The following is a 25815-nucleotide window of genomic DNA, read 5'->3' on the forward strand; positions in this document are numbered from 1 at the left end:
TATTTCCCATAGTCTCAGTATTATGGGAGATCAGTGGTTCTCAAAGTGCCTTCACAGCATCACCTGCTGCTGCTGATGCTAAGTCGCTTCAGTCGTGTTCAACTCTGTGCGACCCCATAGACGGCACCCCACCAGGCTCCCCCGTCCCTGGGATTCTCCAGGCAAGAACACTGGAGTGGGTTGCCATTTCCTTCTCCAATGCATGAAAGTGAAAAGTCAAAGTGAAGTCACTCAGTCGTGTCTGACTCTTAGCGACCCCATGGACTGCACCGTACCAGGCTCCTCCATCCATGGGATTTTCCCAGGCAGCATCACCTAGGAACTTGTTAGAAATACACACAGTCCAGCTGTAACCCAGACCTATAGAATCAGATCAGCAACCTGGTTGGTTGCCATGTCCTCTTCCAGGGAACTTCCCGACGCAGGGATTGAACCAGATCTCTCATATCTCTCCCGCATTGGCAGGCAGGTTCTTTACCACTAGCACCACCTGGGAAGCCCCCAGCACAGTACCCAAAGGATACAAAACAGTGCTTGGCATAGTATAGCCATATTGTCAAATAAAAATTTAAAAACAAATAACTTCTAAAAGGGAAAAGATCACATTCAAGGTTTTTTAAAATAATAATTACACTATCAAAAATGACACTAAATTGTATATCTATAATAGAAATGTAGGTTAGTAAGAGAAGTCAGGAATGATAATAGGAGACAAGAAAGAATATACACAGGCTGCATCCAGAATATTCTCATATACTCTGACAGTATTTGAGCCACACGTAATTCAAGGAACTTCTTAGAGGTAAGCCTAGCAGTGCAAATTCTTATGCTCAACAATTTGGGAATAGAAAACTCATTATGATGATAGCAAAGATTGTGCTCACTTTGTTTTCTATGCTAATAAAGCAGCCATTGGAGACATGGCTTGAAGCCCTACTTTGAAAGATAAATAACCCTTTATTAATTTATAAGTGAGGCAAATGTGATCTGAGCCTGTCATCAAAATGTGTTTTTAGTGAGTTCAGTCTATTAATTTTCACTCTTCTGATTTACCATTTTGTTACTGAAATAATTTAAAAACAAAAAGTGTAAGTCTAGTAATTGCTTCAGTGTTGTCTAGACCCTGTCTGACAACTCCACTAAATTCTTCAATTATTTTGTTGTTAACAATAACTAAATAAATTTTCATGAAGTCACAGCAAGTGGAAAATACAGTCTTGCAGTTTCTAGTTTTAGCCACTCTTGCTCAAGACTAAATGAAATAAAAATTCAAGTATTATTTATTACTTTCTCTGTATTGTGCAGGTATTTGATTTTTTAAAATGTTAAAATATTTTTTGTTATGCTTTCAAAAATCTTTTGAATACTTGCCTATAAAATGTTGACTCTCTCAGATTTCAAATGTCTGCTCTTCCATCTCTGTGTATAATTTTTTTTTTAGCTCCTTTCATAAGAACAGATTAACCAGGGAGCTAGTTACCTGTGCATTTGGGGTCAAGTAGATGAGGGAGTCATGAGGGCCCACGAAAAACAAGACTGTGGAAGAATGAAGTTGTCAATTTGAACCTCTTGGGGAAACCAACCTTAGCATCACTAGGAAATGGATTGACACCATATTGAATCTTGAGTGTTTCCTCACAGTAAAAGAAATAGCCCCGGGTCCTTTTCTTCCTTCAAGGCTAACATGTTCGGGATGGGCAGGTGTGTTCCATCTGCTCCCACCAGAAAGTCAGACTCGCAGACTATAATTGTTCCTTCAGTCAGAGACAACTGAAAAAGATGGAATTCATTTCCTCCTGCTGTTAGGTAGGAAGTTAGGCATCAGCAAAGAGGCGCGGCCTACCGGAAAAAGATTCAAACTGATCTCTTAAACCCCATACCAAACATGCCCCAATGTGGCTCATGAGAGCTACATTACAAAATAACCACAGAGATTCTGCGTCCTAGGCACAGTGGATACAAACTAGCCAGAGGGACTTCTCCAGCTCCTGCATATGTGCTGGTGACGCACAGCTGTGTCCTCAGTGACCTTAGGCAGCCAGGAGCCTATTAAGGGTTCATAAATATTCTATACCTGCATGCATCTGATTATAACAGACTGAATTATGGGAAAGACATGCGCAATAGGGCCTATTGTTACATAACTGGGAACTGTCCGTGAAAACCCTCAGTCCACACTCACGTAGACAAATATGTAAAAGCCCTGTCTTGAAGCCCTGTGTACTAAACATTCTGGGCCCAGCGCTTCTCTTGGCGTGGCCCACCACTCCCTTGAGGTGTTCTTTCTGTTCTTTCTTCAATAAACTTGATTTGCTACAGGTAAGACCTCAGATTCATTTTTATGTCCTTACCAAGAACCAAGGCCCACGAGGAAGGGCCCTCTTCGACTCCCCCTATCTGGTAACACTACACATTTATCAAGAACTGTCTAGGATATTTCAGTCCCTAGTAGCAAGGAAAGAAACCTTGCCAGTGGTGCCCACATCCCTAAAAAGGAAAACAAACCAACTCCCTCCCCACAGCAGTATAAGAGCCTCCCAGGATCCTCCCCACAATCAGGCCCGGATCTGGAGGGATTTGAGTGTGATCTCTCTGCCCAGTCTCAGGAAGGGATGAACAAGGGGATTTTCGTCCCTTTGGTTTGTAAACTAGGAGACGCGAAGGGTCTCACTCAGAAATCAAATTGTTTCTTTAATCTGCTTCTTAATCTGGACTTTTTGGACCCATGTAGGAATACAGAGTTTTTTTGTTTTTTCTTTTTTTCAACTGACAATTTATCTCAACTATGTGCTCAGAAGCTCAGTCATGTCTGAGTCTTTGTGACACATGGACTGTAGCCCACCAGGCTCCTCTGATCATGGGATTTCCCAGGCAAGAATACAGGAATGGGGATTTTCCTGAGCCAGGGATCAAACTCAAACCCGTGTCTCTTACATCTTCTGCACTGGCAGATGGGTTCTTTACCACTAGTGCCACCTGGGAAGCCCTTATCTCAGCTACCTAGTTGCAGTAAATTTAGCCAGCAAGTGTTACCTTATAATGTCTTCAGTTTGGGGGTTCCTCTTAACCCAAGATACTAATGGAAATGTGTTTTCTTGTCTTCTGAGATTGCTTTAAGAATGGGAAACAAAGTAGTCATTACTATTTTTGCTTTTTTAATAGCCTGGGCAATAAACTCCAGGTTAGAAATGGCATTTTAGAAAAGCAAACCAAAAGAAGAAAGAAAAACACATCATGAAGAAACAAAAAAGGCCCGAGATTTCTTAAAGAACGGATCATATACACGTGTGTGTGCAGCATCTCAGAGGTTAAACGCTGTACACATAAAGTCCTTTGGAGGCATTTCATAAGAGCTGCAGTATAAGGGAAGAATATGTATTTAATTTTCATATGTATATACTTTTTTACTCTAACAAAAGAACGAAGCATGTGTGTTCCCTTCTTATGAAAAACAGTGTGATCTAACTTATTTGCAAAATTTGGGACTGTGATGTGTCCACAGGAGGGAAGAAGGGAAACAGTTCTTGGACACACAACTGTCTGATTATATCCGTATCTGTCTTGGACCAATTACTATGACAGAAGGGTATTTTCTCTGCTAGAGAGAATATCAGTGCTTTATTTTCTTAAATAATGTAAAAAGGAAAACATAACCTGTGATCCTACTCACTTTTAAATTTGTTTCCTCCTTACTTGCTAGGTGCAACTGACTTGTTATTTTTAATGGATTTTTGAAAAAAATATTCAATGCTAGGCTTTTCTTCATAACAGATTTTTCACAATGCCCTTGGGAAAGGCTATCATATTTGTAGGTACAATCACAAAACTCTCCTCAGTAACTTCCTGAATAAGGCAGGATGGGGACGGAGGGTACCTTCAAAATCACAATCTCGGACTGGCTTTTTGCTTTAAGCATCTGAGAAGGCAAACAGAAATCGATATTTTTAAAAATAAAATGTCTACATCCTAAGTAACATTCTTTAAAAGTGTCTGAGTGATATTTCCATTGTCATTACAATACTTAGGATTTTACTGTAATAGATATAACAATTAAGGTCTATTTTTACTAACATAAGGGGCTTCCCTGGTGGCTCAGATGGTAAAGAATCTTCCTGCAACACAGGAGACCCAGGTTCAATCCCTGGAGAAGGGAATGGCTACCCACTCCAGTATTCTCTGGAGAATTCTATGGACAGAGGAGCCTGGCAGGCTATAGTCCATGGGGTCACAAAGAGTCAGACACGAATTAGCAACTAACACTTACTAACATAAAATGAAATTTCTACAAGCCAGTGTTTGTTCATATTTTTGCCAATTTTGTCAATTGATGATCCCTTCTTCTCATTTCCCGGTTAAAGGTGAGGTCCATTAATTATACATATCCACAACACACAGTGATCTACCTAGCTGTTAGAACAATTCAGTTCAGTTGCAGATGACTTGTTTCTTGTAAAACAATTTATTTCATATGCCTTTGTAAGAGGAATTGCTCAGACCGGAATGGCTTAAAAACAAATAAACAGAATGAGAGAACTGCTAGAATAAAAGAATTCTCGAATCGAGCACTGTGTATGAGTTAGCTCATGTCTGCGACCTGCCCAGAGTCACAGAACCAGTTAGCCACAGAGAGTCAGAGATGATGCTCTTCACTGACTGATACCCCAGAGCTCTTTCCTCTACAGTCAGAAACATGAGCTGAAGGAAAAGTCTTTCCCTAAGAACAGCTTATTACAAAGCATATTAAACATATTAAAAAGCAGAGACATTACTTTGCCAACAAAGGTCCGTCTAGTCAAAGCTATGGTTTACCTGGTAGTCATGTATGGATGTGAGAGTTGGACTATAAAGAAAGCTGAGCGCTGAAGAACTGATGTTTTGGAACTGTGGTGTTGTAGAAGACTTTTGAGAGTCCCTTGGACTGCAGGGAGATCCAACCAGTCCATTCTGAAGGAGATCAGCCCTGGGATTTCTTTGGAAGGAATGATGCTAAAGCTGAAACTCCAGTACTTTGGCCACCTCATGTGAAGAGTTGACTCATTGGAAAAGACTCTGATGCTGGGAGGGATTGGCTGCAGGAGGAGAAGGGGACGACAGAGGATGAGATGGATGGATGGCATCACTAACTCGATGGACGTGAGTCTCAGTGAACTCCGGGAGTTGGTGATGGACAGGGAGGCCTGGCGTGCTGCGATGCATGGGGTCGCAAAGAGTCGGACACGACTGAGCAACTGATCTGATCTGATCTGATCTGACGTTGAAGCTGAAACTCCAATACTTTGGCCACCTGTTGCAAAGAACTGACTCGCTGGAAAAGACCCTGATGCTGGGAAAGATTGAAGGCGGGAGGAGAAGGGGATGACAGAGGATGAGATGGTTGGATGGCACCACCAACTCGATGGAGATGAGCTTAAGCAAGATCCAGGAGTTGGTGATGGACAGGGAAGCCTGGCATGCTGCAGTCCATGGGGTCACAAAGAATCGGACACGACTGAGCAACTGAACTGAAAACTGAAGGACAGCTCGCTTTCTGTCAGGCGTAGAGGAGTTCACTTAAAAAAGGAGCAGAGCAGAGGTAAAGAGAATCAAGTAATGAAACGCCCAAAATTATAAACTAAAACTGATTCTATGATATTTGCTCATTGGTGTTTTGTGTTAACTGGATTCTGTATGTCTTCCAGGTCACCTGGCTTCCTAGGGTAGGCAGGAAGTACACCAGTGAAACCTATCTCAGCCACAGATTCTGAAGCAGGAGGATGTCTTTGGTCTAATAAACACTTCAGGGATGAAAACACCTCCTGGGAAGGGTAGGCATTTTGTCATTCACACCTCACTGTCAATTGCTCTAATTAGACAACACCTTGCTCAGTAGCCTCTGGCAATGAGAAATAAGGGATGGGGAAAAAGACAGGAATAGTTTTCTAAGGGTGAGGCACTTAGAGGTGCTTTAGGTACCTAAACTAGAGAGAGAGGATGAAAAAGGTGGGAATCCATTTCTCACAGTTCCCCTTCCCTTGCATAGGCCTGAACTATCATTGTCCAATTTTGAACATGAAAATAAATGTTTGGGAAGTTTTTAGAAAGCTCATTCTCAAAAAATGTTAAGCATGTAATCTTGGGATTTTCACAAATAATAATTTCTCTTTATGAATTTGCTGAGGATTTACCTATAAAAACTCATTATCCTAGTGCTCTAATACATGTGTTTGAAAGTCAGGTCAATCATTAAAAAAAAAAAAAAACTGATTAAGATTAGGAAACTAATTGTGATAATAGTACCCGCTTATCCTAAAATAATATTTATCCCAGAAGGCTAACTTCTATTACTAAGAAACAGAATGGGTTCATTTTCAAACACGTTTTCAGACTAGCACTGAAGCTCTGTTTCCTGTAACGGAACCACAGAATATATTTTAAATTTACACACATACACCAAGGTAAAACTTTAACAATATTTATTCAAGCTCTGAGTCATCTCTTTACCAGTTACAGCTTCTCAGTAACAAATGACAAGAAGGTCCAGGCATGCAAGAATCTCCTGATTATGACCTGCGAAAGTGGACATGGATACCAGTTTATAACTACAACCTGAGCCACAAAACAGGGGAAGAATGAAAAAGAGGGACAAATCTACTATGTTTTATATATGTCATAGTTGCATACATCTTCTATATCATATATATATATGTATATATATATTATACATATATATATATACACACATATATATATATATGTATAATTGTTGATGATATTGGAGAGTGTCAAAAAAAATGTGTGGTGTCCCCAAGCTCTCAGTCTTGCTTGAGAACAGCTTAGGTGAGGCTTAGCCACACTCCTCATGTGACTCTTATCCAAATGAAGTTTAAAATCCAGTGCATTAGATTCTTAAAATATCTGTATAATTATGTCATTATGTTAATTGCCGGTAATAGTCAAGAGAGCAGTGATATTTTATGCCAAGTGGCTCAGTGGTAAAGAATCTGCCTGCCAATGTAGGAGACTCAGGAGACACAGGTTCAGAATTCCCTGGAGGAGAAAATGGCAACCCACTCCAGTACTCTTGCCTGGGAAATCCCACGGACAGAGGAGCCTGGCAGGCTACAGTCCATGGGGTTGCAGAGTCGGCCAGGACTGAGCACATAACCACACATAGATTAGTCATGATCTAAAATGTCTCTCCATTTTTAGAGTCCAATGTCATGGGAACAAGCATGATCTTTCGAATCAGAACCACGTAGGTTTCCCACCATTTATGAGCTGTGTGACCAGAGCAAGTTTCTTAACCTATTTGGGCATCAGTTTCCTTAGCTTTAAAATGGAGGAAGTAGCAACAACTACCTCACAGGGTGGCTGAGAGCAACATGTGAGTAAATCAAACAGCAAAGTGCCTGGAATACAATGAGTACTTAATCTATGGTAAATATTATTATTATTATTACCCTAAATGTGAGCAACCTGATGTTAGTTTAATCTCTTTAAAAATACCCAGTTTAGACAAAATTTCTCTTATAAGTCCTGCAGCACTATCAGCAGTGTTCTGAGAAACAACTTTTGCATAATCCACCAAATAAGAACAAAGTGGACCTTGACTAATCCACAAACATGCCTGTGCATGCCTTTCTGGTAGCCAGTCAGTCAGCTATGTAATTGTTCCTTCTGTGATTTCTTTTTCCTTTCTTTTTTAAATGTGTACCAACCCATCTTTCTTCACTAATGTTAAATCTAGTCTGCTTGCTGTGTGCAGTTTGCAGTATGTATTTCTATTCTATAGCTTTAGGAAATACCCAAAATAAATAAAAATTGTTATGCATATGAGGATTCTCAGGTGGTCCACATCAGGCCACAAGTTAGGGTGCCCCAGCTCACACACACCACAGACACAGAATAACTGATTAGGAGGCATTTAAGAGAAACCTACATGCAGGTCAGGAAGGAACAGTTAGAACTGGACATGGAACAACAGACTGGTTCCAAATAGGAAAAGGAGTACGTCAAGGCTGTATATTGTCACCCTGCTTATTTAACTTATATGCAGAGTACATCATGAGAAACGCTGGGCTGGAAGAAGCACAAGCTGGAATCAAGATTGCCGGGAGAAATATCAATAACCTCAGATATGCAGATGACACCACCCTTATGGCAGAAAGTGAAGAGGAACTCAAAAGCCTCTTGATGAAAGTGAAAGGGGAGAGTGAAAAAGTTGGCTCAACATTCAGAAAATGAAGATCATGGCATCTGGTCCCATCACTTCATGAGAAATAGATGGGGAAACAGTGGAAACAGTGTCAGACTTTGTTTTTTGGGGCTCCAAAATCACTGCAGATGGTGACTGCAGCCATGAAATTAAAACACGCTTACTCCTTGGAAGGAAAGTTATGACCAATCTAGACAGCATATTAAAAAGCAGAGACATTACTTTGCCAACAAATGTCCGTCTAGTCAAGGCTATGGTTTTGCCAGTGGTCATGTATAGATGTAAGAGCTGGACTGTGAAGAAAGCTGAGCACTGAAGAATTGATGCTTTTGAACTGTGGTGTTGGAGAAGACTCTTGAGAGTCCCTTGGACTGCAAGGAGATCCAACCAGTCCATTCTAAAGGAGATCAGTCCTGGGTGTTCTTTGGAAGGACTGATGCTGAAACTGAAACTCCAATACTTTGGCCACCTCATGTGAAGAGTTGACTCATTGGAAAAGACCCTGATGCTGGGAGGGATTGGGGGCAGGAGAAGGGGATGACAGAGGATGAGATGGCTGGATAGCATCACTGACTTGATGGACATGAGTTTGGGTGAACTCCAGGAGTTGGCGATGGACAGGGAGGCCTGGCGTGCTGTGATTCATGGGGTCACAAAGAGTCGGACACGACTGAGCGACTGAACTGAACTGAATGGCAGAAATATTAGCACATACACTAGTCTTGATTTTTGAGTTCTGTTAGGCAGAGGACAACACTTTTCTATAGATTATGTTATTTTTGTTCGTTTCAATCAATTAATTTCCAAGAGTTCATTATATGCTAAGTTCTTGATGACTAATCCTTTGTAACTTAGTATGCTCATGCTTCTACACCTAGTCATTTCTCCATAAAAATAACTTCAAAGGTATTTAAATTTGTCAGAGCTAACTAAAGAATCATTACTACAAAATGGAGGTTATCCCCAAAAAACACAGGTATTTCCAAGTACACAGTGACAAACAGACCAAAGGGCTTTCAAAACTTCAAATAGAGGGACCTCCCTGGTGGTCCAGTGGCTAAAACTCCAAGTTTCCAATGCGGAGGGGCCCAGGTTCAATCCCTAGTCAGGGAACTAGATCTCACATGCCATACCTAAGCTCTGGTGCAGCCAAATGAATAAATAAAATTAAATAAATGTCTAAAAAAAACTTTGATTGGATACTTTGGATCATAACAGGTATAAAAATAGATAGTCAGATTCTTGACCTTCCTATCGAAATGAACTAGAGGAACTGCAGAAATTATCTTATTGTCTTCCAAAGCTGACCGTCAAATAATCAGTGAGAAAATCTGGGTTTGTCTCTGGGATTCCCCAAATCTAATTCCTATTTAGTCCAATTATATTAAAGACTAATGGATAACACTCAAAGCAAGCAGAGGAAATGGAGACACAATTTAACTTAATAATTGAGCATTAACAAAAGATCTATGGCAAACAGATTGTGAGCAATGCAAATATGTTTTATACTAATCATTTTCATACAAGAAGGGCTTTTAAAAACAAATTGAGGATACATAAAATGCCAGCTTTAAACTGTCAATCATCACTTTCCATACATTAAAAAAGTATTCTCTTGTCTTTAAAGTAAATCAAGCATTGACTAAGATTGGAGAAGAAAACAGCAACCCACTCCAGTACTCTTGCCTAGGAAATCCCATGGACGGAGGAGCTTGGTGCAGGCTGCTGTCCACGGGGTCACAAAGAGTCGGGCAAGACTGAGTGACTTCACTTTCACTTTCACTTGACTAAGATGGCTATTCACAATCACAGGGGATAATGAAATGCTTTCTTTTTTTTTTTTTTTTTTTGAGAATAAAACCTGTTGCAAGTGGTTCAACAATAGGAAGGATTTTTTCTTTCATGTATTTATTTTTAATTGGAAGATAACAGCTTTGCAATTTGTGTTGGTTTCTGCCATTCATCAACATGAATCAGCCATACATATGTCCCCTCCCTCTTGGACCTCCTTCCCACCTCCCACCCCATCCCACCTCTCTAGGTTGTCACAAAGTACTGGTTTGAGCTCCCTGAGTCATACATCAAATATCCACTGGCTATCTATTTTACATATGGTAATGTATATGTTCAATAATAGGAAGGATTTTCTTGGGAGCTGTAAAGAATGTTAGAAAAGTCACACAGCTAAGCTAGAATGCCATGTCTGCAGGCAGAAACATGGGCACAGCCACACACATTTTGAGAAAGGCGGTGTATGCTGCTGCTGGTAAAGAAAATTCATTAAGATCCATGAAAATGGCTGAGTCTAAAAATGATATGGTTGTGATATTTTAGATCACAATCATTTTCTAACACTGAAATGTTTCATTATGACAATTTTTCAGACCAGCTTTAGAGTGAAGAACTCCAGTCACTGGTATCACATCTCATTCTTACAGATGTGAGTGGCTTTTTTTTTTTTTGGCTTTACAAAGCAATAGGGCAATATATATATATAAAACTTATTTATTTTTTAACACTGTACAGTATCCACTTACAAGAAGACTAGAAGGCCTCACATAGACAGCAAACGACTGAAACAAACAGTTCTTGGAATAAGCCCCACTTTTTCTTTTACTTCTTGCATTTTCCTTCCCTGAATATACTAACTATAATGTTAAACAGGGTTGGTGTGGCTGTGGGTACACATGTGTGTGTCTGTGTATGCCTGTGTATTTGTAAAGTGTCATCCTTTCTATTACACATAGACAGCAGAAACAGTTATTTGCTATCATCAGCAGCAAAACCATAGCAAACATTTTATTAATACTTATTTTATCATATTTCCCTTCTCTGGCCATGGTGCACAGCATGTGGAATTTTAGGTTCCCAACCAGGGATTGAACCCATGTCCTCTGCAGTGGAAGGGCAGTGTCTTAACCACTGGATGGTTAGGGAAGTCCCAGAGGTTTTTAGTCTTCACTTCCAATATTCTGACTTTGATTTCATGGTTACCTACTTTGAAGGTTTGAGGCTGCTCAGCCCTGAGAAGTCTATAGCCTTGCTTTCCGACTAATTTTCAAAATGAATAATTTTGACCTCTAAGCAGTATGAATAGATCTCTTCTATAAAATGTATGTATTATTCATAAAACAATATTTTATGTCACTGTCACTACTAATTGCACGAACATTTTTAAACAGTAAGAGGCACATTTTATTTCTAGGTTATCCACTTAAAAACCTCTGAAGTCTTTAGAAATGGGTATTATTTAATATTCTGATTTGTTTCAGAAGACATTTGACTGCACACACCTAAAACTGAGAAATGTAAATCTACAAATATAACGATGCTTCACGGCCGCTTCTCACTAAATAGGCTCCATCAGTTGAAATTTAGAAACATAAGAATATTCCCTTTTTTCACCATTTTGAGGAAGATTGCATCTTCTGAATAAGACAACAGTATTTCTAATCCTCCATGCTCTTGCAGAACCTTGCTACTACTACTCCATGAGGAGATAAAGAGTACTTTTCCTCCCCGGGACAGTGGGTGGGCCTATAGGACCTGCTCTGACAAAGAGGAGGGCTTCCCTGGTGGCTTAGACAGTGAAGAATCTGCCTGAAATACAGGAGACCTGGGTTCGATCCCTGGGTCAGGAAGATCCCCTGGAGGAGGGACAAACATCCAGTGACAAACAGGATGTATCTGGAGTGATGCCCTGTGACTTCTGAGTCTGGGTCTTAGAGGCAAAAAGGTTTTTCCCTGGCTCTCTCTCTCTCTCCTGCCCTTGGAACCCGGGCCCTATATTCAGAGGTTGATCAGGCCACATGCAGAAGCCACAGGCAGGTGCTCCAGCTAAAGTCTCAGCCAAGAGCCAACCAGCTGCCAGATGTGCTCAGAGAGCTTCATGATGGGTCCAACCTCCAGGTTTCAAGTCTTCTGGCTGAAGACCCAGACATGGTGAAGGAGAGACTGGCCATCCCTCCCAAGGCCTGTCCAAATTCCTAATCGACCAAGTGCCTGGGCATAATGTTCTCTGCTACGAAGCTTCTGTAGCCTGTTACAGAGCCACGGATAACTAGGATGTCCGTGTGTGTAGCATTCAGAATGTGCGAAAGGCTATTTGGCACCTAACTCAGGGCATGCATTAACATCTATGTCACTTTTCTCTTAGCTGTTTAAACAATGTGTCACTTTCTTCACTGACCAGTTTCTCTTCACTTGGTAAACTTGACTAAAATCTACCCTTGCAAAGCCAGTCACAAAGTAAGTGTTTGAAAAGCTGTCCCAGGAGGCCTCAGGAGCCACTGATGGGTGAACCCAAGGGTGCAAAGAATTGCCTGCCTGAGACTGTCCCGCAAGTGGCGCTCGTGATGAATTGAATTCCTGGCTAGCTGCCGATGGGCCTAGTGATGTAGCACTTTTGGGCACACAGGGACAGGGCGGGGAGAGTCTGAGAGGGCTCTTCCATGAGCGACCATGTTCAACCAGTGCCTCCAGCTGACTGAATTCCCAGTCGGTCCTCCACGAGAGAGGCTAGATCGCTGCAGGCATCTCTGAGCCTACAAGGGATCGTGCCATTCCACAAACACTTCTGAGTGCTCACTGCGTCTTAAGAGGAGCTAGGGCAACTTCAGGGCAGGAGATGATCGTGTAAACGGGTACGGCGTGATGAGTCCCAAAACTAAGCCTCTCTCCCGGCCCCAGTTCTCAAATTCAGTCACCTTTGACAGCTTTCATTCCTTCTGTCTGCAGGCCACTCCTATTTCATTTGTAGTTCAAACACCTCCTCACTTTCTCTCGATGTTTCTTAACAGGGCACAGTGTCCACCAGCCTAAGCCTCATTTGGGGTCCCTGTGGATATCAAGACCACAGGGCCACTTCAGACTCACCGAATCAGAATCCCTGCCTGGGTGTAGATGTGCACAGATGCTGCAGCTGATTCTCATGTATCTCTTCCAGTCTTCCCTGATTCCCCCTCTTTGCTGTCTGCGTCACACTACTCACTAACACAAGATTAATTTTTCAGAGCATATCTCTTGACAACATCATTCCCCTGCCACCTTAAAATGGGTTACCACTGCTTAGCAGGGTTCGTACTTCATATCCCAGGACTCAAAGCTTTTTCCAACCTGGCCTCAACCTACTTTCTGGTCAGGTCACCAATAACCCACATAGAGCTGGTTGCACTGCACTGCGGCTTCCTTCTGCCAATCTGTACCCGCTCCACACTTTCTGAATACAGACTGGGCTTGTCTTTCTGGCTGCCTGCTGACTCTATCTTTTTCAAGTTGGCTCTGCCACTTTGGACACCTCCAGCTTCTCTGTTGCACCTGGTAAAACTCCTCTTCTTCAGCTCCAAGTTCAAAGGCAAGCTCTCCCATGATACCACACCTGGGCATTCTCTTTCCTTTCTCTCAAAATCTGTAGCCCCTTGTCTTAAATACTTTCATAGTAGGTCTCACATCCTTCTTTGTATTAATAACATCAACACTAACTTATTCTTCCACATTAGCTAGCCCTGCTCACTCCATAGAAGTGTTTAAAGATCTTTGCGTGTGTATATGTGTGTGTGTGTACAGACACACACACAGAGACTGCTAAATTTAAAAAGAAAGATCAAATTTATAATTTATGATGGTCCTGACAGCTGCAAATATGAAGTTATCTCAGCAGGAAATTCAAAAGGAAATCATGTTATATCACCTTGCGATGATTTATTCTATTAATGTCTAGCTTCAAAGGGCTTTTGAAATGTAAATGGCTATCTTGACTCATAAATAATATAAATCATATAGCACAAAATGTAATTTAAAGTTGGAATCAGTCTAAAAAGATACTTTTATTTATTAATTGCTAGAAAATTATACTTCTTTTCTTGACAAACTATGACTCATCATATAAATACTTAATAACCCCAAATACAAAGGTTATACTTTCCTTTCTGCACAAGTATGCCTACATCGGTTCTTTGCACTTCAAACACGACTGGCCACTTATATTGCTGCCTTTTCAACATTTGCTGACAGTCATAATTCTGCAGTGCAAATGTATTTCATTATTTCCAAACACTTTGTGGGAGGTGGAATCATTCAATATTTTAAATGTTTTTAACCAGATCATTGTATCTAGATTTGTTTTGCTATAAATATGGACAAAATCATGGAGGGCTATAAAAATTTAATTAGTACTTTCATTAGAGTAGAAGACTTTTGAAGTGTTACAAATCTTATCATACATTTTATAACTATTTTATTGATAACAATAAATAAGTCGTGCCCCAGTGGCTCAGTGGATAAAGACTCCGTCTGCAATGCAGGAGACGTGGGTTGGATCTCTGGTTGGGAAGACTTGCCAGATGAAGAAATGATAAGCTACTCGTGTATTCTTGCCTGGGAAATCCCATGGACTGAGGAGCTTGGTGGGCTACAATCCAAGGAGTCACAAAGAGTCAGACATGACTGAGTGACTACACATGAATGCTAGTAACGCATTTACCAATCTAAAAGTTATTTTTCACTAAAAAGGAATATATTAACATTTATTATGAATTATCTGTACTTAAATTCTAAATAGTGGTCCTCAGTAGAGAACCAGAATGAGCCAGGGCTTCCAGTACATCATGGTCTCATGGTCATATCCTAGAATCAAGGAAGTTTAGAGGGGACGAGTCTGTAGGACCATCACAACTGACATTATTTCTCATGGCCCCAAGCCATAGATAGAGACTTGTGACATTTCTTTGTTGTTCAGTTGCTAAGCTGTGTCTGACTCTTTGGGACTCCATGGACTGCAGCACACCAGGCTTCCCTGTCCTTCACCATCTCCTGGAGTTTGCTCAAACTCATGTCCATTGAGTCAATGATGCCATACAACCATCTCATCCTCTGTCACCCCCTTCTCCTCCCGCCCTCAATCTTTCCCAGCATCAGGGTCTTTTCCAATGAGTGGTCTCTTTGCATCAGTGGCCAAAGTATTGGAGCTTCAGCTTCAGCATCAGTCCTCCCAATAAATATTCAGGGTTGATTTCCTTTAAGATCGACTGGTTTGATCTCCTTGCTGTCCAAGGGACTTTCTACCATTACTAGTTGAATGACCTTGAGGAAATTCCCTAACTGCTATAAGTGCCCATCTAATGCAATAGCTGATGTTTACTGAACATGCTGATTGCTATTCTGGGCAGTTGACACTTGATAAACATTTAATCCTTACAATAAATCAAGAAGTCTATCCTTTTCATGATACACATATTATACAGGAGCAAACAAAGATAGAGAGAAGTTACGTAACTGGTACAAGGTTGCACAGCTAGGATGCAGAGGAGAGAATCACGTTCCAGCAGGAGGCCCACAGAGCCATTTTCTCAGTGAAAGTATAAATTTAAAATCCCACAGATAACACGCTAGATTTCTCCACCAGAGGACAAGGCAGGCCCGTGTGCTTTAGATTTTTTGTAGTACATAATAGGGAACTAGGCCTGATTCAAACAAACAAACAAACAGGAGTAATACAGTACAATCGTATAATGGCCACAGACTGTGTAATTGACATACAGAAGTACAAATAAAAGCACTCTATTAAAATGCCCTAAAGCTACATTCTGCCAACCGCTTTTTCTGTGTGAAGCTGTGTGATGGATGTACATGTGTATAGGACAGCATGACTGCCTAAGAGTTATGAACATAAGCTCTAAAGCCAGACTGCCTGGTTTCAAATTCTGGCTCTGGCATTCACTAGTTTTCAGATTTTGGGCAAATTATTAAATTCTATTATACCTCAATATCCTCATGGCTAAACTGGGAATGTGTTAATAAAAGTTTTCTTTGGGTGGTTTTAAGGTTGTTGTGAGATTTAAATAAGATTACCCATATGAGGCACTTACAACAGTGCTTGGTACGAAGTTTCAATAAAGGCAGTGAGAGAGAGGAAGGAAAATGAGACCATGGATAAAATCATATTATACTTGACCTAACATTTTCTACTTAATTTATCTTGATGCCAATGAATATTAACAGCTTCTTGGTTAGCCTCACAATTTTAATAAACTGTTAAATATGGGTGCTAAGTTGCTTCAGTTGTATCCAACTCTTTGTGATCCAATGGACTGTAGCCCACCAGGCTCCTCTGTCCATGGGATTCTCCAGGCAAGAATACTGGAATGGGTTGCCATGCCCTCTTCAAGGGGATCTTCCCAACCCAGGTATTGAACCCACATCTCTTGTGTCTCTTACATTGGTAGGTGGGTTCTTTACCACTAGTGCCACCACAATGTAATATTTATATGGGCTTCCCTGGTGGCTCAGATGGTAAAGAATCTGCCTGCAATGCAGGAAACCTAGGTTCAGTCCCTGGGTTGGGAATATCCCCTGGAGAAGAGAATGGCTACCCACTCCAGTATTCTTGCCTGAAGAATCCCATAAGCAGAGGAGTCTAGAGGGCTATAGCCCACGGGACTGTAAAAAGACACGACTGAGCAACTAACACTTTTACTTTCTTTCAATATTTATATATGCTCACACACTCTTAACATATGTAGAGATTAATTTGGGGATAAAAGTACATACACTTTCACAACTTCACATTACATCAAAACAAATCTTCCTCATTTTTAAAATAGATTCATGATATTTCATGGTATGGATACATTTTACTATTTATTAGGAGCTCCCTATGGGAGAAATTAGGATGTATAAATGTATATATTAGGATATATTAGGATATATATATATAGCAAAAATTCCATAATCATCAGTTCTGTAATATAGCTTTGCATACAAGTATGTGTAGATCCAGGGGATGAAATCCTAGAAGCAAAATTGCTGATTAGATGTTTTAACACATCTTTACTTGGAGGTGTGTTGCCTAAGTGCGGATATTTCTTTTCTGTTTTTAATTGACAATTTTATTTATTTATGGCTGCGCTGGGTCTTCGTTGTCGCGCAGTCTTCTCTCTAATGCAGCAAGCAGGGGCTACTGTTTAGTTGCGGTATGTGGGCTTCTCATTGCGGAGGCTTCTCATGTTGCAGAGCACAGGCTCTGGGTCGTGCAAGCTTCAGTAGTTGCGACACCTGGGCTCAAGAGTTGCAGCTCCCAGACTCGAGAGCACAAGCTCAGTAGTTGCAGCACACAGGTGTAGCTGTTCCTCGGCACGTGGGATCTTCCCAGACCTGGGATTGAATCTGTGACTCCTGCACTGGCAAGTGGATTATTCACCACTGAGCCAGCAGGAAGGCCTCATCACTTACTTTTATAAAAGATGCTTACTTTTAAAAAAAACTTTTAAGATTTATTCATTTTTGCCTGTGCTGCTTCTTCTTGCTATGCACAGGCTTTCTCTGGCTCTCTCAGTGGGGATTACTCTCCAGTTGTGGTGCCTGGACTTCTCATTGCAGTGGCTTCTCTTGTTGTGGAGCATAAACTCGAGGCACCCGGGCTCAGCAGCTGCATCCGACAGGCTTAGTTGCTCCACAGTAGGTAGAATCTTCCTGGACCAGGGATTGAACCCCTATCCTTTGCATTGGCAAGTGGATTCTTAACCAGTAGACCACCAGGGAGCCCGATGCCTACTTCTTAAGAGGCCCATGCCTTGCTTGAGCTCTGCATAAGTGTGTGTTGGTTCTCAAAGTCCTTCTCAATGATCCAAATGTCACTATTCTGGTGGATATTTTTGGAGGGTGGGGGGTAGGGTTGGATTATGACTAGTATTTTCAAGGTTATTAAAGTTAACATTTTTCCCATCGGTTTTACATTCTTTTTTATTGCCTTTGATAAGTCTCAGGGAGAGATATAAAAAAGAATCCTTCTTCACAGTCTTTTACCAGAACACCTACACTATTATTCTCAAGGCTGCCCAATGTTGCATTGAATGGCTATATTTTATAAGATATTTAGGTTGTTTCAAATTTTCATGGTGATAGATATCATTGAAAAGAAGGAGCATTTCAAAAGACCAGGATGAGAGAAGATCCAATTCAGTTACACCAAATAAAGACTGGCAGAAAAGCAGAGGATGCCTGAAAAATAATGCAAAAGGTACTAACTGGTGCTACTTTTAAGGGGTAAGCTATTCAGGCAGAAAGGAGCATAAAGGGAACTTTATCCCTTGGGCAAGTTCCTCTTGTTTAATATCTTCTTCTTTTTTCCTCCCCACATCCTCTCTCATACAAGATCTGCTGTGGCAATATTGCTGTGAGAGATTAGAACGCCTCTCTCAATCAACGTGTAAGATGCTAAGTTACCAGGGCTCCATTAGCAATTACAGAAATGTTTTTTAGGTTAGATTTACCATCTGGAAGAAATTCCTTTTATGCCACATGGAGCTCAGCTCCCATAAATTATGATTATGGGGACACTGCAGCAATTTAGAGTTACCCTGAATAAAAGAAGCAAACTAATTTGGGTTTGCCTGTGTTGTTTTGTTTAGGACTAATGATAGCAACCAGTCAGTCTTAAGGGAAATCAACCCTGAATACTCATTGGAAGGACTGATGCTGAAGCTGAAGCTCCAGTGTTTTGGTCATCTGGTGTGAACAGCTGACTCATTGGAAAAGTCCCTGATGCTGGGAAAGATTGAAGGCAGAAGGAAAGAGGGCATCAGAGGACGAGATGGCTGGATGGCATCACCAATGCAATGGATGTAAACTTGGGCTAACCTCGCGAGATGGCAAGAGACAGAGAGGCATGGTGTGCTGCAGTCCATGGGGTTGCAAAGGGTCGGACACGCCTGGGTGACTGAACAACAACAACGATAGCAACATTTTACTGGTCGCCTATCTTAAATGCAAGTTCAGTTCAGTTCAGTCGCTCAGTTGTGTCTGACTCTTTGCGACCCCATGGACCACAGCACGCCAGGCTTCCCTGTCCATCACCAACTCCCAGAGTTTACCCAAACTCGTGTCCATTGAGTCAGTGATGCCATCCAACCATCTCATCCTCTGTCATCCCCTTCTCCTCCTGCCTTTAATCTTTCCCAGCATCAGGGTCTTTTCAAATGAGTCAGCTCTTTGCATCAGGTGGCCAAAGTATTGGAGTTTCAGCTTCAACATCAGTCTTTCCAATGAACACTTAGGACTGATCTCCTTTAGGATGGGCTGGAAATGCAAATGCCACAACAATTTTTAAATGCTTCACTTTAATCCTTTAACGACCTACAGACAACAGTCTAGTTGGCTGTCAAGACTCTGTGACTCCAACTATCCACCCACTGCTCTAGATACAGATGCTTCGAGCCAGATTGAGTGCTAAAGGCAGAGAGCAGAGAAGAAAACATCAGTTTCAGCAATACAAATCACAGGAACTTTTCAATAACTGCTATGTTGAGACTCTGCACTGAGAAATAAAAGCAAAGAAATGTATCATATGATCTGTTCCTTGAAGAGTCTTCCACTGGTGGCGCTAGTGGTAAAGAACCTGCCTGACAATGCAAGAGACATAAGAGATGCAGGTTCGATCCCTGGGTTGGGAAGATCCCCTGCAGGAGGAGACGGCAGCCCACTCAAGTAGTCTTACCTGAAGAAGCCCACGGACAGAGAAGCCTGGCGGGCTACAGTCCATAGCGTGGCAGAGTCAGACACGACTGAAGGGACTTAGCATAAGCACCACTGTACCAGATTAAATAGATCACTTCCATATATGATGACTATTTACAATACATAAAATATTCTAAAATTGAAATTATCTATGGCATAGTATCACACAGAAAACCGGGAGTTATTCTATAGGTTCTCTTGTTTGAATTGCTTTATGGCTTCATTCTCTGAGTTGATACAAATTGGACCGCCAATAAGAATCCTGACCAGTGGTTGACAGGGTTGGAGGGCAAGCAAGGTCAAGATGAGACTTGAGGAAGGAAAAAGCATCCTCTCAGGGGGTCATTACAGATGATGGGGAGAGTGGGTTATAGCAGACAGACCAGAGTATCAGCCGAGCTCCTGGACAACATGCGGGCCTTGGCTTTCTCCTGCTGCAGTTCTGGTAAATTTTAGGGGGGTCAGGGGAGATACGCAGGCAAGTTTTAAACAAGCTCCCTCCCTACTCTGCATCCACATAGGCCTGGGGCAGGGTGGGGGGCATTGTCCTGGAAAGATTCCTCCAGCTGGGCCCCTGGAAGGGTGGCCACCTTTAAGAACATCTGAGACGGCCGACATCCTTCTACAGCCACATAGTAAACAGAGTTACTCAGCTATTCTAATAGACAGCGAAAGCAAAACTGGGAAAGCCCAGAGTTTTTAAATGTTTCAATTTCAGTCCTTTTTAAGAGATATTTGGAATATTTTATAGCCATTCTGTGGTGTTATTGAAGGAAGATGTAATAAAGAGATGGTTTATTAATAGCTTTAGTATTCTAAAAAAAGGCAACTAGTAATCTCAGAAAACCATTTCCTATCAGGAAATTTAATATAAATCTAGCTGATTTCAAATTCTTAGCTTTTACGGGCTTTAAATAAAAACCCATTAATATGAAAACTTTTCATCCTCTTACTAGAAAATCAATCACAGAAATGAATTTGGGTATCAAATGGATCTAAACAGACAGAGGTGCATGATATAAATTATAATTTGAAAGGTGCAAAAATAGAACTGAAGGGGGACTTTTTGTCGGAGAAGTCTGCAGTCAACATTTTATCCACCAATTCAGATTGCTATTAATTTTTGACAGCTTTGAGTCAAACAAGAATCATGTTCCCAACCCTAAGGGATGTCAGGGGGACAGCAAAGGGCCAGTGTGACAATCCAGTGTGGTTTTCCTAACTAAACATGAAGTACAGTTATTCACCTGGAACATTAACTCAAAATAGAATAAAGGGCTTAGCAAATCTTAATTGAATCCATTATTTTTTCCCTTGCACAACTTTCATATTTAAACAGTTTGCTTGCTAGTTTGAACCTACAGTCTTTATATACAAAAGTATATTTCACTTAACGTGGGAATGAGAACTAATAAATTTTATTTTTTATCACCAATAAATTTGCAAATTGTGTTCATTTTAAAATAGTCACCTGAAGATATAACAAGCAAGATGTAAGATTGCAAGAAAACTCAAGAAACTGATGGGGCAAATCCATCAGTTCCAAACAGGTCATAGCACATGACCTATTCTGACATGTTAAATGGCGGCTCAAACGGTAAAGGATCTGCCTGCAACGTGGGAGACCTGGGTTCAATCCCTGGGTCGGGAAAATCCCCTGGAGGAGGAAATGGCAACCCACCCCCAGAATTCTTGTCTGGAGAATCCCATGGACAGAGAAGCCTGGTGGGAGTCCACAGGGCCACTAAGAGTCAGACATGACTGAGCAACTAACACTTTCACTTTCACTATAATTAGAGATGTAACTTCTCTTCACAACACAAAAAAGTCCTAAATCCAAAAAGTCATGAGCCTCCTATACATACTACAGTCACAACTTTTTTTAAAAATAAATCCTGTAAGGTTTCCTGTTACCAGGTGCATAACAGTCATACCTTTGCCAGTATGGTCCTGTCTTTCCTGCTGATGAGCTGTCTATCATTTATCTCTAATGTGCGTCTTTTCCTCCAGCTCAATCACTAGACGCCTCCTAGCTTATCTTAAGGTTTCCCACTGTCCACGCTGTTCTCGAGCTGTGGCTACGCCCCACCTCCCCCTGAACAATCGCATTCCTTCATCCTTTCAAACTCAGCTCACATTCTAACTTTTTCATGAAGAATGTTAAGGTCTCCCACTTGATCACGGCCGCCCCACCCCCATACAGTTCTAGAGGCGAGAGCACTCATTTGTGCCTCTCTTCACGATCATCCACCCTGCTTTGCTTTATATAAGTATTTGGGTTATCTTTTCTACAGACTCATCAACCTCTGAGGGTCAGGGACTGAGTTTTCCCTGTCTTAGCATCTTCTACCTTGAATAGAGTTGGACCCAGAGAAGGTGTCAACAGAATAATATAATGTAATATCTTAGAAAATAAAACATCTGATTAAAATAGTATCATGAAGAGCATACCATAATAAAAAGTATAATATAATGAAACATGCTAAGAAATGACACATCTTAATCACTTATATGTGGAATCAAAAAAAAGATACAAACAAACTTATTTACAAAACAGAAATAGACTCACAGACAGAAAACAAACTTATGGTTACCAAGAGGAAAGGGAGTGGGATAAATTTGAAATCTGGGATTCACAAACACACACTATTATACACAAAACAGATAAGCAACAAGATCTACTGCTTAGCCCAGGGAACTATATATAATATCTTGTAATAACGTATAATGGGGCTTCCCTGGTGGCTTAGAGGTTAAAGCGTCTGCCTGGAATGCAGGAGACCTGGGTTCGATCCCTGGGTAGGGAAGATCCCCTGGAGAAGGAAATGGCAACCCACTCCAGTACTCTTGCCTGGAGGAGCCTGGTAGCGATCGCAAAGAGTCAACACGACTGAGAGACTTCACTTCACTTCTACTTCAACAACGTATAATGGAAAAGAATCTGAGTCACTTTCCTGTACACACGAAACACATATAGTATATCAACTATACTTCAATTTTTTAAAAAATTAAAAAAAAATTATACACTTTGAAGACCCACAGAGAAAGGAAAACATCCAAGGTGCCCCAAGCCTATGATCCAAGCACGTTGCCAAGAACTCAGGTCAAGTCTAAGAGAGTCTCTGAAGCCGGACAGACTTTGATTTAAATGTCAATGCTGCCACTTGCAAAACACGTGATTTTGAACAATCTATCTAGAGTTTCTGGGCCTTTATTTTCTTCTTTATTAAGCAGGGATTAGAAACGCCTGCTTCTGGAGTGGCGAAACTTATATTTGATCGCTCTGTGAGCACCTGGATGTGTTCACGGCACATATAACATAGGGTTCCTCAAACACGAAGGTCAGAAGGCAACTGCGCTGGGTCCATAAGCCAAACTCCCCATCAAGAAGCACCCACTCACCTTGTCATTCACTTTTTTTTAACCAACATTTCAGATCAGAAACACACGCATTTCCTCCCCCCATTCCCATTCTGTTCAATTCCTATTTATTTGGATTCCAGAGAGACTTATGTGACTGAATACAGGGATTTTTCAGAAGAGCCAAAGATCCATAGAGGAGATCTGATGGTTATGCCCGTTGTATGTGGGACCTGGGCCATTAGAAAGGATTGGCTGTCAGGCTGGTGAAGGGATTTAAAATGATATTATGCAAAGAGTGGATGGGGGATGGGAGTGCGGGGCTGTAAAAGAGATGCCAAGGACACCAGGGTCACCTCAGGTTCAGCAGGTGCAGCTGGACAAGGTGTGGCCCAAAAGGATAAAACTAGGACATCCAAAAGGTTACAAAATAGATTTCTGTTTGGTACACATAAAGAACTTGTTTTGGACTCTTTGGTCTGTACAAAGATGCAATGTGTTGCCTTATAGGAAGGGATATTGGTCTGGGAAGAGGTTAGATTATTCTATCTTTAGAATTTATTTTAACACTGATATTAAATAAATCTATGAAACATTTAGGGAACTTCTTTTCGTCTGATGCCACACAATATATAACATAGCAAACACGGGAATTCCCTGGTGGTCCAGGGATTAGGACTCTGTGCATCCACTGCAGAGGGCATGAGTTCAATCCCTGGTCAGAGAACTAAGATCCTGCATGCTGCCTGGCATGGCCTACACACACACACACACACACACACACACACACACACACATAGAGAGCAGAAACAGTTATTATTTTACATTACTGAATTCCATAGCAAATTTACTGAAAATCCTCTAAAAAAGAGTCACTACATAAATACCCCTTTAGATGTCATGTCTCCATCTATTACCATCAATTCCATAGTGTCTTGTGCTTAAAAAAAAAAACAAAACTCTTCCAAGGAATTTTTAATACATCAACCTCCACTTCCTTCTCAGTCTCTCTCAAGCCTAATCCAGTCAAACTTTTATTCAATGAAAACACTCTTGTCAGAGCCACATCTACACCTTACCAAGCCCAGCAATTCATTCAGATTACATGATGTCTCAGCACACAGGCATTGCTAGGTACCCTCCTAGTCTTAAAACTCTATCAGGCTTAAATTCCAAGTCATCCTCTTCTCTTGATTGTTTAGTTGTTTTTTCCCCCCTTACTTGCCTTTCCAGTTTCCACCGCTGTCTCCTCCTGAAAATTTATAAAATTTATGAAACATTTAGGGAACTTCTTTTCATCTGATGCCACACAACATATAACCTAGCAAACATGGGAATTCCCTGGTGGTCCAGGGGTCATGACTCTGTGCACCCACTGCAGGGGGCTGAACTTCAAATATTGGAGAGGACCAACTGAGCAGTGATCACTTCATTCTCCCCTGACATTCTTCTTTCAGTAGCTCTCATCCAGCAAGACATCATCCATATGCTCCTGAATCATCAACATCCATCCCCAGCCTTGAATTCTCCCCCGAGTTCCAGCCTGTTTGGTAAAACTGCTTTATAGACTTCTCCACTGGATCTCCCAACATCTCACGGTGAACAGTTCTAAGGCACAGCACTTGATTCCATACCTCTTCTTCTTTTTTTAATTATTATTTATTCCTATTGAAAATACTATCACCTGTGTGCAAATCCAGTTCATATGCCATTGCCATGCTCCTGGCTCTGCCAGATCAATACCGTCCACTCAAGACTATAGAGATGACTTTTGTCCATGATCTGCCCCTACTCCCCATCTTCACAATGGGAGATGTTTATAGTGGGATATAATTTTCAGTTTTTTCTTTTTTTAGACATAATTCTTTTTCTTATTTTTTGCCACACCACATGGCTTGCAGGAACTTATTTCCTTAAACAGGGATCGAATCCAGGCCCATGGCAGTGAAAGTGCTGAGTCTTGACCACTAAACTGCAAGGGAATTCCTCATGCCTCATCTTCTAAATCCCAGACACACTGAACACATTTGTTCCATGGTGCTTTATATTTGGGCTTATATGACCTGGAATGCCGTCCTCATTCCAAGACTCCATCCCTCTTGTTTGGGTCTCTGATCAAATGTTATCCCTTACACATGGCTTTGCTGGCAACCCTAGTTGAAAAAGTGTTGCATAAGTTTATTAAATGGTTAGTGAATGAATAAATGAGCAATCACTGATCTCTTTTTATCATAATACTTAAAAATGCTGCCACTAGCTATTCCAAAATGCCTTGCCAGAAACTATATATTCTTTCTCGAATTTGGAAACACAGGAACAGAAATCTGTTAACAGAGCTGTTGTGGGAAAATCTACTTGGCTCTTTATCTGCCCCTACAGGGAACTCTGGAAACTCAATAAAGAGGGTGTGACGGCAGCTGCTAACCCAGAGTCGAGGTTTCAACCAAGCCTGAGACTTCAAGGCCACAGCTGCCTCATCTATAAAGATGCCGCTGTTGGGTCTACGCTCTTTACAGCCCCATCCAGTTCTAAAATTCTATGCTTTCACGTTTCAAATACCCTGTGTCCTAAGTAAGTAATCGGGGATGTTGGCCTGACACACATTTGTACATGGGAATGAGATGAAGGCTGAGCCCAGTGCTCTAATCAAGACCATCACAGGGAGAAGGCTGAAGTTGATCTTCTTCACTATTCCTTGCACTTCTCTCTCAAAAAGGTGTGAAAGGTGTACCTGGAGCAAATGACAATCA

The 25815-nt window shown here is 41.2% G+C and overlaps 1 protein-coding gene and 1 non-coding gene across 18 annotated transcripts in view; one reads left to right on the forward strand and one right to left on the reverse strand.

The window, feature by feature from the left end:
• Positions 1–25815, reverse strand: part of SYNE1 (spectrin repeat containing nuclear envelope protein 1) — a 503306-nt gene that overhangs the window by 432512 nt on the left and 44979 nt on the right. The window lies entirely within an intron of this gene.
• TRNAS-GGA (transfer RNA serine (anticodon GGA)) lies at positions 22441–22512 on the forward strand. Its single transcript has one exon. It is a non-coding gene; the product is annotated as a tRNA-Ser (tRNA).

The sequence above is a fragment of the Bos taurus genome, chromosome 9, assembly GCF_002263795.3.
Source record: "Bos taurus isolate L1 Dominette 01449 registration number 42190680 breed Hereford chromosome 9, ARS-UCD2.0, whole genome shotgun sequence".
Classification (NCBI taxonomy): Eukaryota; Metazoa; Chordata; class Mammalia; order Artiodactyla; family Bovidae; genus Bos; species Bos taurus.